This window comes from Megalopta genalis, unplaced genomic scaffold (assembly GCF_051020955.1).
Source record: "Megalopta genalis isolate 19385.01 unplaced genomic scaffold, iyMegGena1_principal scaffold0026, whole genome shotgun sequence".
NCBI lineage: Eukaryota > Metazoa > Arthropoda > Insecta > Hymenoptera > Halictidae > Megalopta > Megalopta genalis.
In genome coordinates this window covers 2,242,210-2,257,363 of record NW_027476096.1, presented here as the reverse complement: position 1 = coordinate 2,257,363, position 15,154 = coordinate 2,242,210, and the positions used below count along the sequence as shown (strand labels likewise).

At 31.9% G+C, this 15,154-nt stretch overlaps 1 protein-coding gene across 2 annotated transcripts in view; it reads right to left on the bottom strand.

Moving 5' to 3' along the window:
• Adss (adenylosuccinate synthetase) overlaps positions 1–15,154 on the bottom strand; it is a 50,449-nt gene that overhangs the window by 33,960 nt on the left and 1,335 nt on the right. The window lies entirely within an intron of this gene.

Below are 15,154 nucleotides of genomic sequence, written 5' to 3'. Positions count from 1 at the left end.
AGTGGGTGGGTGCCTCGTACGTCGCGATAAGATGGGCTCCAAAATCGGGTATCATTAGATTCAGCTTTACAAGCTCTATCATGTAGAGACGACTTGTTAGATAACTATTACACCGTTCAATACCTGACCAAATGAAAACTTCTCTATGCAAAATCTAAACACTGCAGTAGATACAGGGTAAATTAGATCGCGCTCTTTTCCACCCATTTCCCCTTCAGCCACATGTTAGACAATTTTTTCAAATTTTGTTGTTGTAAACTGTTGATTTTTCGAAAACAAAAAGTATTGCTTTTTTATATTAATTCCCTGATGAAGTACTATAACAAGCGGTAGGCTCAATTTTTTACAGATTTTTTCAGCGGATATCATTGTCAAAAACGACAAAAATCGAATTTATCGACGTTGTTGCTGTAAAAAAGAAAGTGACACTTGTTGTCAAGTAATTTTAAATGTTATTACATTGAAACAAACAATTTTTTAGCATAAAAAAAGCGATTTTGGAGAAAGAAAAAATTGTGATGTGCGCGTTGCGATCCATAAATTAACAATTAACGGTCTTTACGTCTTGAAACATTGTTAAAATCGTCGTGAGCAACTAATTCATCGATTGGAATCAATGTGGAACGTCGACAAATACGATTTTTACCAATTTTGACAATGATGTACGTAGAAGAAAAGGTATGTATCTGAATTCAGTCATACAAGTTGCAATACAAAAAAACATATACTATAAATAAATTATAAACTCGTGTAAAATAGAAATATAAAACAACATCGATCATAAATAAATAATAATTTTTAAAATGTCAAACTTCTTAAAACATAATTAGATAATAGAGGTATCAAACTAGTAATACAAATTAAAAACAAATTTATTTTTATAACTTAATTTTATAAGGTGTTCGAATACTTATGTGATGAGAAAATTCGATGTTTTTTTATATTGTTTAACTTCAGAGGCAACGTTTTATACACAATCAAGTTTTTTGTATTTTGACATTTGTATACTCTACTTAATATACCGTATTTACTATACTGCAATATATATATATATATATATATATATATATATATATATATACAATTTATTTAAATAAATATATATTGAAGGGAAAAAATCCTTGGCGGTATATTCAAGTATACACTATAACACTATACTAGTATTCAAATACCTTTATGTAAGAGTATACGTATTTGTAAAATAAAAATTGTGTATTACTAAAATGCAGAAACTTATTCTTAAGATGTTTTATTGGCTTACGAAAAAAACCTGTTCCTTAATCGGCTATATAGATATCTTATCTTAAATAACAATTGATTTTTCGGCCAAGCGGAGTGCTCAGTAGTGAATTTTTCTCAAGTTTCTATTGTCTTATAATTCGTGCCATTTTAACATTTTTCTTAGTAGTGCAGAAACCTCATAGTCCAGTTTAGTCTGGAAGCAATAGCGTGGAAAATGTACTTGATATTTGAATGATGCAATAAATGTTTCCATTACTGCAGTCGCAATCGTGCAAATGCCTCGCCTTGAAATCTTTATTCAATACTCATTATAAAATCGTTGATCTGATACATTAATTATATTTTTGCTTATCCTGCATCAATTATGCATTTTTTTAATTAGTCAGATTATCTTGTCCTTGAACACGAATGTTTTATACGATACGATCTCTATTTGATCAATTTACTTGAAATTCTGCAGATAGATATAAATACTTACTAATTTCCTACACTTCGCAATCAAACTTTTTTAGGATCCAAGCTTTCCGTTTATAATTACTAATGATAGAAAGTCATTTTCTCAGGAAAGTAAGTTCGCAGTTTTTACATTCAACAAAATTTTTAAAAAGTTATTGTGGCGTAATACAGCGACTATTACATTTAATATGTACTGCTATTTTTTACGGTTTTCCTGTTTACGGAAGTGTAATTTAAATAGCGCCATTACGATTATTGTGTAAGTGATGATTTTAGCCGAAAATTGGATTATTATTTACTTTATTTTAGCGTTTTCTCACCGATCTTTAACTTTTTTCTTCACATGTGCCATTAAATTCCGTCCATGCATATGCTACAACAATCCGATAAATAATTACCGGAAAATATTTTAGACTAGAGTTAAACGGTTTCGAGACGGGTATAATCGTAGTTTGACATAATTGCTTTTCTTGAAATTAATGTATAAAGGATGTTTGATATATAAAGGTAGCGTTTGTTTTTCCAAATCGAATCATGCAGCAGTCGACACCTACATAATATGTAGCTGTCTTTTATTTTAAGTGTCGTCATCGTATAAAAAAGGGAAAATTAAACAATTCTCCACAAAAACAACGCGGAACATTCTGATCAACATTGGAAGTTGTCATTTAAAGAGCCACAAATTTATCAATTTAATCATTTTTCATTCTTTTAGGTCGATATCGTCAATAAGGATACATTGTACATATTAGAACTAAAAACATCAATCGTTATTCGTTCTGTTGTTTCTGGAAATAAATACAAGGCTAGAGAATGTATACAGAATGTCTCATTTAAGTTGAGATTGTAAAAAATCTCGTAGACGCATGATTTAAAAAAAAAAACTGATACATGTAGTTTAGTATTTCGAGTGGGAAGTCAAATGGGTTCCAAGATTACTTTAAGGTCATTTTGCGTTTTTTATCATAAATCTATATTTCGGAATCATATCCTACGTAGATAAATGCACAACTTTTGTTGGAAACATCTTTTTGTAATATGATATTCTTAAATGAAATAAAATTCCTTCCAGAAGGAAGTATAACGTTGTCATTTTAATAGAAAAACAAAATTATCCTTGACATAAATATGAAAAATCAGCTAAATATCTTAAAAAATATTGAACTTACAAAAAAATGTTTCAAACAAAAGTTGTGCATTTTTTACGTAGAAGCTCTACCATTATTCTGTCGGTTTTCCCGGCAAATGCAATAATATTATGACCGCGTTTTAATTAATCATTACTTCTTTATGATAAAAACGTTAATAAATATATGGATTTTATGAATTTATGGTACAAATGGATAAGTGAAATACAGATAGAAGAGATATCAGAAAACTGTAAGAATATTATTGCATTATTTTTACTTTGTTAAAATTATTCATTCTTATCTGTCTTCTGTTTTTTGTAATTGATACAGATGATTTTATGCAAAATAAAAATTCTTTGCATCAATTACAAGGAATAGAAACTAAAGCTTGAAAGCAGGAACGCTAGGTTGGCGGAATTGAGCAGGCATGGAGGGGGCCATACTTCAGTTGATCAGCGAAAAAGGCGAGTAGGGCAAGGAGCAACCAATGTCCCTCGAGCTGCCAATTTGTTATCTTTGTTTTAGATGTACAGTAAATTCTCTTCAACTGTCCCTCAGCGTCTAAACAAAAATGGACAATTTGGGAAGAAGAGATACGATTATTCGAGCCTTGCGGCTCGTTTATACAGTAGCCGATTGTCAACAACTATAAAAACGAGCCGCGAGGCTCGAATAATCGTATCTTCTCTTCCCAAATTGTCCATTTTTGTTTACAAGCTGAGGGGAAATTGGAGAGAATTTACTGTAATGCAGTAGTGTGATATCTTATTCCATTTTTCTATTAGAAATTCTGTTTTATTGAAACATCGATGATTCTTCATTCGAGGTTTCATCTTTCCCCAAAGATATTCCTATTGGGTTTAAGTCGGCATATAGAGAAGGTCAATAAAGATCCTAAAAAGGAAGTCCCAAAAAACCATTAAAGGAATTGATAAAGTTATGAAACGGAAATCATTTGCAGATTCAAAGAAGGCAGCTATCGATATCGCAGCAAAACTACAAGAGGAAAACGTTGCTAATATTAGTCGATGTACGTATCAAGAAGATTACATGATGCAGGACTATTTGGCAGAGTGAGAGTCGAAACACATTTACATGCCAGGCTCGGGTCGTGATCCAACGTACTAGGCCAACAGTATTGGCCGGACAGTATGGCACGGCACAAGAGCGACACGCATTGAACTCTCCAATGTAAATCAAATGAAAGAATATCTCGGCCTTGGAGCACAACCAAGCCTGGCATTCTCAACCTTGATGTTAAGGAATCACTAACCAACAAAAAAAGTAAAATAGCCCGATGAATCTTTGTCAAAAAATATTGTGACTCAACTGTTGAAAATTGGAAAGCTGTACATTTTCGGCCGATTGAATTGAAGCCATTTGGAAACGATGGAAGACAGTATGTACGATGTTCAGTTGGCACATGAACCAGTACCTACAATCAGTACCTACACTCTATCACTCTATAACATCACTATAACAAACACTCGTTTGTTAAATATCATCGAGGAGATTTGTCTACTCAAGAAGTTGTCCTCTTATAAAAATTGGAGGTATCATGAATGGTGTTACGCGCGCGCGCGCGCGCGCGTATAGGGAGACTTTAGTAACCCGAATGCTACCACATGCTGGAAGAAGAATACCAGAAATTTGTTACCTTCGGCATGATAACGACCCCACACATGGCCTTTTTAATCTATGGACTTAAATCCTATTGGATTTAAGTGTTGTTGTAAATGTTCTATTGAACATCTTTGGGGAGATAAAAGGTTGAGTGAGGTATCGTAGAAGTTCTAATAAGACAGAATTTTTACAAAATAAATTTTGTAAATTTAATATTAAAATAGATGAATAAAATAAGATACCGTACGACTATGTTACTCGGTTAATTGTTTCTATGCCTCGCCATTATGCTACTGTTATTGCTGCAAAACCCATGACTAGTGTTAAATAAAATATCGCAAAATTGTTACACAATAAAAAAACAAACATTATTTGTTTGTTAAACACACTGATCGGGAACCTCTGAACATGTTAATTTATTTATTCTTCAAATAAACGCGTACGCATTAATTTTTTAAAGCATACGTTAAAAATTTAATATTAATAAAAATTTCTTAAGACTTCTTTTTTGAAAAAAAGATTGCTAAAACCATTTGGCCAGGAACTTTTGCACGTCACTGTATACGTATACGGAAACAATAGATGATTGACGGCCGCTGGCTCACGCATATACGCTACCGCGACATGCTCCGAAACTAGTACTCTGATTTTTTGAAAGGAAAAGGTTGTTTAGCATATCGTCTTTTATAACATATTTCAATAGCATTTAAATCAGTGACAGTGTAAGTTTCGACACTTCAGTCGACAATCGGCGACTATAAAAACTCATCTCCCCAAGTTGTCCATTTTTGTTTACAAGCTTAGGGACAGTTGGAGAGAATTTACTGTATTGGCTTTTTGCTTTCCCGAAAATTGTAATATATTCTCCCTGGAATTAATTTGGAATGCGTTTTAAATTTTTCGAATATTCTGCTAATATTTATCTGCGTTTTTTATAATCTATACTCGGTTGCCCGATAATTGGCAGGAAACAAACAGCTGCACGCGAGCAGACATGAGCCGGAACATAATGTTCAGAGACCCACATGTACAGTTACTCACAAAATTGAGTGTACACCTTTTAAAACGCAATAACTTTTTTAAAATTGGACTAAGTGACTTGAATTTTGTATAGATAGAGGGATTAGTTTAGATTAGATTAGATTTGAATTTTTTTAACTGAGCCTGTAACAAAAATATGAAAAATGCCTTTCCTAAATCTCGATAACTTATATGCGTGACAAAAATTTAATCGAAATTGGTTAACCCAGAGTCGAGCGCATTGAAAGATTTAAAAAACTGCAGATTTCTTCCAATTTCTGATCAAAATCGTGATAAAACTACGATTTTTGTCATCTTTAATTTCAGCATGCATATAAGTTACCGAGATCTATGGGAGGCATTTTTAAAATTTCCATTATAGGTTCAGATAAAACTGTTAAAAATCGGAAGTTTATTTTTTTCTTATTTCAAGCAATAGCAAAATTTAAAAAAGCATTTTGGTCATCGTCTAGTAGACTAGTCCTGCTATAATCTAAACAAAATTCAAGTCACTTAGTCCTGTTTTAAAAAAGTTATTAAAGGGTATATAGTAATACATATTATTATTATTATTATTATTATATATTAATATTATAGGATGTATAATGGGTAGTAAAGGATATGCTAAATTTTGTGAGTAACTGTATCTGGTAAGAAAGAAATTTATAAATAGGCCCTTTTCAGGGGTCACTAGAAAGCGTTCTTGAGCAAAAGCATCGGCGATGAACAGACACAGTCAATCATCTGTGACCGTAGCATCGATGATGTGAAGCTTCGTTTATTCGTTTATTATTCGTTTGATTTCCCTTCCTGCTCCCAAATGCACCAAAGATGATTTATTGTACGTGCAATTTGTTCTTCACTTACAATTAGAATGATATTAAAATGAACATCCAGAAACAAACCTATTAAGACCAAGCATACATCATGGTAATTAACAATATATGGAAAAAAATTGTTATTGATTTAAAACTATATTAAATTATACGAAAGAACATATGTGGTAAGAAACAATCGGTATCAAATTTTGCTTGTGTTATCGAGGTTCCTAGCCATCTTCGTATGTTTCTGTATCCATGGTTCCTTTATTAATTTTTTAATTTTTGTACGAGGCATTCTAAAAGTTTATTTATAATATTAAATTATAGCAATTTTAAATTTATTAGTTAATCTAATAAATATAGATATTTATTTAAACTATAAGATAAAGAAAATTAGGCGTAGGCGTATCGACCCCGACTGCCGGTGTTACAATCGTCCCCGACCACACTGTCAAACTTTAATTATAAACTGTTATTTATAACATGCTTATTAATGCAAAGTAACTATCAGTATTCCTTTAGGACATGTGAAATTAGAGATTTAAAACAAGAAGAAAGAATATATTTGCTAAGAAAACACTTAAATCACAATTTTAAAGCAGTAGGAAAAGTTAGCTTTTAGGTACCGAAAAGTTATTTTCTTCCTTATGCACACACAGATGTATATTTCGTATTTACCTAAATATGATAGATGAATGTTTTCCAAATGTTATTTTACATTATTATGTATTTGAACCATCTAATAATATCCATCATATATTTTTACATATAAAGCCTCCTCTACTATCATAATCTTTATAGTTGCAGATTATACTTTATCGATTGTGATATCTTTCTTTGAATTCTTCTTCCTAACTTAGGTTTTCAGTGGGTAACGAAAGTATTCGAACGCCTTTTAAAACGGAATAACTTTTTTATAACTAGACTAAACGACTTGCATTTTTTTTTTAAATGCTAGAGGAGCCAGTCTGCTAAACCATAACTAGAATGCTTTTCATAAATTTTGCTATTGCTACTTGCTTGTTTACAGTTCATGGCAAGGTCTACCGATTTCGATGAAATTTTTAGTACGCATATAAATTACCAGGCTCTTTAAATGTTCGTTATAGGTTCAGATAAAAAAGTTAAGAAACGTGAGCTTTTTCTTTCTTTTTCTTTTTGTCATTCTAGTTACAGTCTAGAAGATTGGTCCCTCTATTATTTAAAAAAAATATTCAAGTCGTTTAGTCCAGTTCTAAAAAAGTTATTCCGTTTTCAAAGGCATTCGAATACTTTCATTACCCACTGTGTATGGTTTTATATCTTTCGTAAGTCGAATTTTGACCAAAATAATGCTAATCATATTAAAGAGACTTTAGATGTTTTACAAAATTGGAAATCTGAATATATGAAATATCAGAAAAGGAATTTATCACGTAAGAAAATTTAAGTCTAATTATTACACCGTGAATATTATTGTGAAATATAAGACAAAATATGACAATTTCCTTATGCTGTTCAAAATGTTTCAAAATGAAGAAATCTACTTCTACTCGACTTTTGTTTCTTGCAATTGCTTCAGAACATGTTGACCTCGCACAAAAATATCCTCCTATCTACTAATTATTGACATAGTGCGGGTAATATATGTATACAGTAAATTATCCCTAATTGTCGCTAAGATTGTACACAAAAATAGACAATTTGGTAAGAGGAGATACGATTACTCGAGCCTTGCGGCTCGTTTTTATAGTTACCGATCGTCAACAACTATGAAAACGAGTTGCAAGGCTCGAATAATCGTATCTCCTCTTCCCAAATTGTCTATTTTTGTGCACAATCGAAGCGTCAATTAGGGAGAATTTGCTGTAGTCCTCACGTGACAAGAAGTCATTTTTGTATTTACATTCTCTTTCTTACTAGCTGCCCCACTGCCGCAACTATCGGTCGCTATTGACCGAAAACGGTGACGAAGTTTGACGTCGACTAATAGCGACCGATGGGCACCTGCGGCAATAAAGCAGCTAGTAAGAGGGGGAATCTAATCACAAAAGTGCCTTCTTATCGCGTGATGACTATATTTTATTGCTCCTAAAACATGTGTTCACTTTAGAATAACTCTTTAAAATGATGCCACGTAACAAATTTGTAATGCACTATAATTTTTTGTCTTGGAAAATACGTAATTATGTATATATACCATAGCTAATTGTAAAGATCTACACATAGAATTTAACTTGTTCGGATAGAAGTTTTAAATGAGACATATTAAATGTCTTAATCGATGTTGCTAACAGACTATTACCTGTTGTGAAGGACACAGAAGAAATTGCTGAGTATCGAACAAACATGCAAGACAAGAAGCTATGAGTCAATACAGCGTGTTCCTGTTAAATCGAACGTCTAAATTATTTCGTATGAAACTACTTATAAAACTATTACGTTGAAGTGACCTTGACGACGAAACATCGTGTAAAAAGATATGAAATCAAGAAAATCTTAACTGACAAAATCGTACGAATTATTGGATGGTGTTTTGTTTAAACATTAAAAATATTGTCATATATTATTTACTTGTAACATCTATTGTAACTAAAGGAGCTAGGTTTTCATAACTTTATAGGTCTTTCAACTTTTCCCGATCTCCGATGCCGACTGCAACTTCGCGTAAGAGGGCTATTGTTATGAAAAATTGAGTCTTTTCCAAGGACCTTGCCCAAAATTCATCTTTGCCCCTTTTCGTCAATATTAATAGTAACGGAAACAATTTAGACGTTGCCAGAGACCTAGAAAACTTCTTGCTAATTCTTGTCAGTCGTAACAGCAATACCAATTTGGAATCATGGTACCCAATAAACGAGAAAGCAACAAATTTTACAATATTTAATACACCAAACACGAATTTAGAAATTAATTTTTTTCATTATTGTCGTTGTTTTTAGGAAAACACTTTTAGGGAAACACTCGATATTAAAATCATCTAAAACTGCCTAAAGTTGTCAAAGAATTGGTATCAATTTCTGATAGATGTCGCTTGGAACAGTAGAAGTAACAGTTTTGTACGTGAATCTGGGATATATTGAAGCCCGAGCGATGGTTAATGTGTATAGGGAAAACTTGTTATCAAATTCTAAAAAATATTTTTACGTATATCTCAGAGAAGAAGATCAAGTGATGGAAGCATATACAGAGAAAAGTTGTTCACCATGATGTCCCTGATGACTTTAAAGTCATCGAAATCGGTGAGGAATCGCTAATGAAATATTAACGAGCTTATTTCTTTGGACAAAGGCTATAAAACAATTTCTATAAAATTCATTGATTTTATAAGACCATACAAATAGACCATTTTGAATCTTCTAGGTAAATCAGAAAAGCTATACGAATGTTTTCAGGATAAAACAATTCTAATTTCTGAGTTCCAAACTCAAAGATGCATACTTTTGTAAATACTCTAGTATGTTTAAATGATATTTAATACAAGATTTAGCACGAAGTTGGCAGGTTTCGAATTATTGATGCTGAAAAAAACAATTGTTGCTTCTAGTAGAAGCCTTCTACTCTTTGCGAATGAAAACTAACTTCATGAAAACTCTTGTGTTACTAATGCGTCATAATCTTTCATCCAATTGGATTACTTAAACACTGACATAACTACAGTTTTTTTCGTTTCTTCATTATTACCCATAATATATTATTTGAACTTGTAATATTAGTGATGAAATAAAATGCATAGCTTTTACTAAACATATTTTATCTAGCAATAACGTGATATTACTAAATACATTGTATTAGGTGTGACTTAGTGATGAACGATCAAAATACATTCATAATTTTGAAAATAATCTCCACCGTTTACTAAACATTTACTCTATTTGATTTAATTATCTAAGCTAATAAATCCCAACGAGTTTCTATATTTTAGAGTGTTCTAGTCTACAATATAGTATTAGCAAATAATTTTAATGGAGAGTGTTCAATCAATGTTAGAGTTTTATTAAAATAATAGAGCTTCCACTCTCTTCATCGCGTTACTATATAGAACAGAAGCAAAAGCAAAATACAAGCGTGAAAAGAAAACGTACGCACGTGACGACTGCAAGACAAGAAGGATACCGGAAACCGCTGCAGACATTGCTCATGTCCGATTACGGGAGAAGAAGGCGCAGCGATCGTATTTCGTAAATATAAATAGCCGCATTTCCCTCATTTAAGGAAAAGTTTTCCAAATTTAGAACCACATGAGAAACGGTATAACTTCTTTAAAACTGGACTAAATGACTTGAATTTTTTTTAGATGATAGAAGGACCAGTCTACTAGATAATGACCCTAATACTTCTTTTAAATTTTGCGATTTCTTGGAATGACAAAAAAGTTTTTTAATCTCATGTGTATTTTGTAGATCTTAGTAAGTTATATGTATGCTGAAAATTTCATCGAAATTGGTTAATGCAAAGTCAAATTACAAGCGTCAAAAGATTTTAAAAACTGCAGATTTCTTGCACTTATTGGTTGAAAGTGTCAAAATTCGAAACAAAACTGCGATTTTTGTGATCTTTAATTTCTTACAGCTCATGTCAAGGTCAACCGACATCGATGAAATTTTCAGGATGCATGTAACTTACCGAGATCTACAAAATGCATTTTTTAAATTTTCGTTATAGAGTTAGATCAAAATGTTGAAAAACATGAGTTTTTTACTTTTTTTCTTAATCCAAGTAATAGCAAAAAAAGTATTAAGGTCATTGTCTAGTAGACTGATCCCTCTATCATCTAAACAAAAAATACAAGTTATTTAATCCAGTTTTAAAATAAGTTATACCGTTTTTCAAGTGGTCTTAAATACATATCCGCTATTGTATGTACCACCAGAAATGGCTGTTTTAATTTTCCCAATTTATGCAGGCGAATAAAAATTGTTCTTTAGGTGACACTCAGTTATTTATTAACCTTTTGTGCTTACCAATCTATTTGCAACAGCACATTCAATTTCTAATTCAGATTATTTGACTCTCTGAGTTCTTAATGAAAAAGTTTCAAGTTCCACTCCGAGACCATTCCCCTAGCACTTTTCACATGTACCGTGAGCCGAAAGAGAGCTACTTTTTAAATCTTCAAAGTGTGTTAGATATCGGATAATCTTATGTTCAATAGTATTTTATGGGTTAAGTTGAAAAACTTGAGATCGAAAATAAAATCACAGCACTTTTATTCTTCATTTCCATCATGTGTTGTCATGAAGAAACAGCGCATAAATTTTCTTCCACCTGGTATACATAAAATCTGCTTGTATATTGTTTTTCACTTACAAATAATTGAATTTAAAAAATCGAAAGCATAACACGTATCAACATTAGCAAATTTTCAATATTCTAGAACAAATTAATAAGTGTAGAGAGAGATCATATTTATGGACATTCTGAAAGAGACCTATGACCGATTAAAACGACATTTAGTGGAAGTGTAAAATAGTAGAAGAGCACCCGAAATATAAACTTTTAGCTTCAAATTTAGTTGTTTCTAAGAGATTATTAATGAGAAACTTTTAACGTTAATTTTAAATCTAGTTAAATTGGGTGAAAGTGTTAACGTACGAAGTTATAAATAACTTGCATTTATAAAAATTCACAATTTGTTTCAACTCTTGTTGAACAGAAATATCGATTTCTTGAAAAATGTGCTGAGTCTATAATTATTCACAGCACTGTGTGCTGTTAGGCAACGTACGGAGTAGCGTTCTTCCGGTTACAAGAACTAAAACGCTTTATTTTCGGATATTGCAAAATCCGGTAGGCATTAAATATGTCGATAGCTACTTTACAGAGGATTCGTTAGTCATGGTTGCGTGACAATGACAAGCAATGTCGCGTTACGACGGTAGCAAACAGAAGCAATGGTACAGCCTTGTCCGAAAATTTTCACTTTTTTCGTTTTTTAGACTCCGGCGTTATTCGAATAATATATTTGAAAAATGATTGTATTTGAAATTGAATTAAAATTGCAAAGGGAAGTTATATGGCATCAATTACTTTTTCAGCATTCTTATCTCGTGCAAATCATAATAAAATTAAGAAATTATAATAGATTAACGTCAAAATTAAATTTTAAATAATTTTCTCATCCACTTATGGGTGACGCGGCAGTCAGCGTGTTAGTGTAATTATGATACTGATAATAATTACTGATGATAATTATGACATAAATAGTGCAATTGTGCAATGTTTAATTAATTTCTATTTTATGTATGGATTGCGATTAATTTTGTAAAGACGAGAGGTCAAATTGACGTTTACGGAAGGCAGTTCCGATGACGCTGATCTCGTATTATATATAGATATTATCAAAAAAAACTCTGTCGAGTAACCTAAACGAGGTTTTAGCTAGTACTCTGTTCTAAAAAGTAATTGTCAAGGAAACTTCAGAGTGGTTCGTAATTTCCTGCATAACATATATACAGTATTTATGCTTAGTGGATTTTCAACGCAATAATACTTTTGTATTTTTCTAGAATGATCTTTCCTTTGTCATGAATTCACTATACAGTATTAGATTCTGTAGGTGTAGAGTAGACGTTTAAGATGAAGATACCATTGATAAAAGTTATCGGAACGGATCATGTTTAGAACAGATCATGAAAATGTCCGTGAAAGCAACGTGCGCGGATTCTTGCCGCCACGCACGCCACCGATGTCATCAGTCATCGCTCGTCTGGTACTGGCACAATGCCTCAGGGCCGTAGCTACGTATAATCGTCAACGTATAATAGTACTATCCAATAGATGTTTCATTACATATAACAATGATTACTATTAGATTAATATTTGCATTAATATTCACTACGAAATATAGAACCGCATCAATACCTTTGATGCGCAGATAGGCTTCCAGAACGCCTAAAATAAGTTCTGACTAAAACGATGCACGAAAACAGTGCTTATTTCAAATGTATGCCTGTCTGCCTTAATAGCTGTTATTTTTGAGACATCGTTTTGTAGAAACATTAAGCAATCAATTTCTTCAAACATAAATGTATACATAAGTATAGGACGGTTTGGCCTACTCATCATAACGTTTTAAAATTTTAAGAGCGATGAGAGACAGAGAAAGAGAACTAAAAGAAACAAAGAACTAATAGTATATTTTTAAAAAAACAATTAATAAAACTATTAATAAAAAGAACTGACCAAGAACAAACCCTCCCCGTTTATAAATCACTGTGTTACGTGGGTCATATTGTATGACAGCCGAAGTCTTTTATCATTCTGCGATTAATATCCAAAACTATACAGAATTTATAAAAAATAATGCAACATTGAAGACGTACAAAATAAACGTCTATTGTTTGAGATTATCGTCGTCGATTATGCACAGCTACAGCCCTGACGCATCGTGCCAGGTGAGGGTAGTGTTGATAGTGATGGCTGCATGGCAGCAAAACACCGCGTACGTTGCTTTCACGGATATTTTCTTGACCTGTTTGAAATAAAATGCATTCCGATCATTTTTATGAATGATTTATTCTTCTGAAACCACTACAGTACTTTTAAACCTGTAGTATGTATCTAGGTAAACAACTTTAAAAAAAAAATGCGAAAGTATTCGTTGAGATTGTTCAAAATACACTTGCTGCATAATTTTCAAACTTTAAGAGTCTGCTATAATAACCATTTCAATAATGCTAATATAACCATTTCAAACAACATAATTTAATGTATATTGCTGTATTTAGGAAAGTCTCCTTCATCACTTGAGCCTAGGCAGAACTTTTTGGCGCTTTCGACTTTCACATAATATTTCATTTCTTGCAAAGTGGCCCGTTTTTACAGAAATTTCTTATATTTTTTCTAGAATTAAAGAAGATTATCGACAAAAGTTTCTAATGCACAAAAAAATAGATATCGTCCGAAAGCGAATAATTGTAAATAAACGTAAGTAGAAAAACAAAATTTAATAAGCAATTTATTTTCGTTACAGAATTATTCTATGTTCGAATCTTTTTACGGCATTATGAAAGAGCATTAATTTCCAAGAAAAAAACATTAAATGTTACTAGTTATTAACTATTAAATTAACGAGATATTAACGATATTTAATCCGCATACGGTCAGAGTGCTCAGAAATTGTTATACTTATTAAAAAAATGTTTGTACAAAAGTTGTTTCGTAGGACGGGGTACATGATGTAATATTAATTGTTTTCTTGTGGGTGGAGTAGTACAAGAGATCTGAAGGTCGACCTAATTTTCTTAAATGGGAGGCTATATTTTTTTCTTCAGAAGGTAACAGCAGGCACTGAGAGAAATTCAAAGTGCTACACGATATTATTCTGAGTTCGATAAAGATAAATCGATACTTTATGTTTAAGTCCTGCATTGGTCGACGACCAGCATCCAGCAACCGCTGTTGAGCAGCGTCGGTTGCGTTTGTATCAAATTTCTGCAATTATGATGTTATAAACAAGGATTAAGGATTATTGCTAATGCCATAAATTATCGATTGTAATTTTCACTTACTAATTGAATAATTGTTTATCTTTCTACGCATCCACCATCATTGAAAATACATATTTGTAATCGTTTTAAAAATTGTGTCCGATAGTGTCTTTTTAACATTTCGTCCGATATTGAGCAGCATGCGATTGTAATTCTTGTTCTTAAATCATTTACGTTTTTTACTGAGGTCTGAAAAACTACTTGGAGGCGACCTGTATTTTCAATGATGGTGAACAAATAGGAGGATAAAAAATTATTCAACTAGTAACTGAAAATTGCAATCGATAATTTATGGTATTACCAATAATCCTCAATCCCTGTTTATAATATCATAATTGCGGTAATTATTATTCCATTCATTATTATTAATAACAATAATAAAAAAACAATT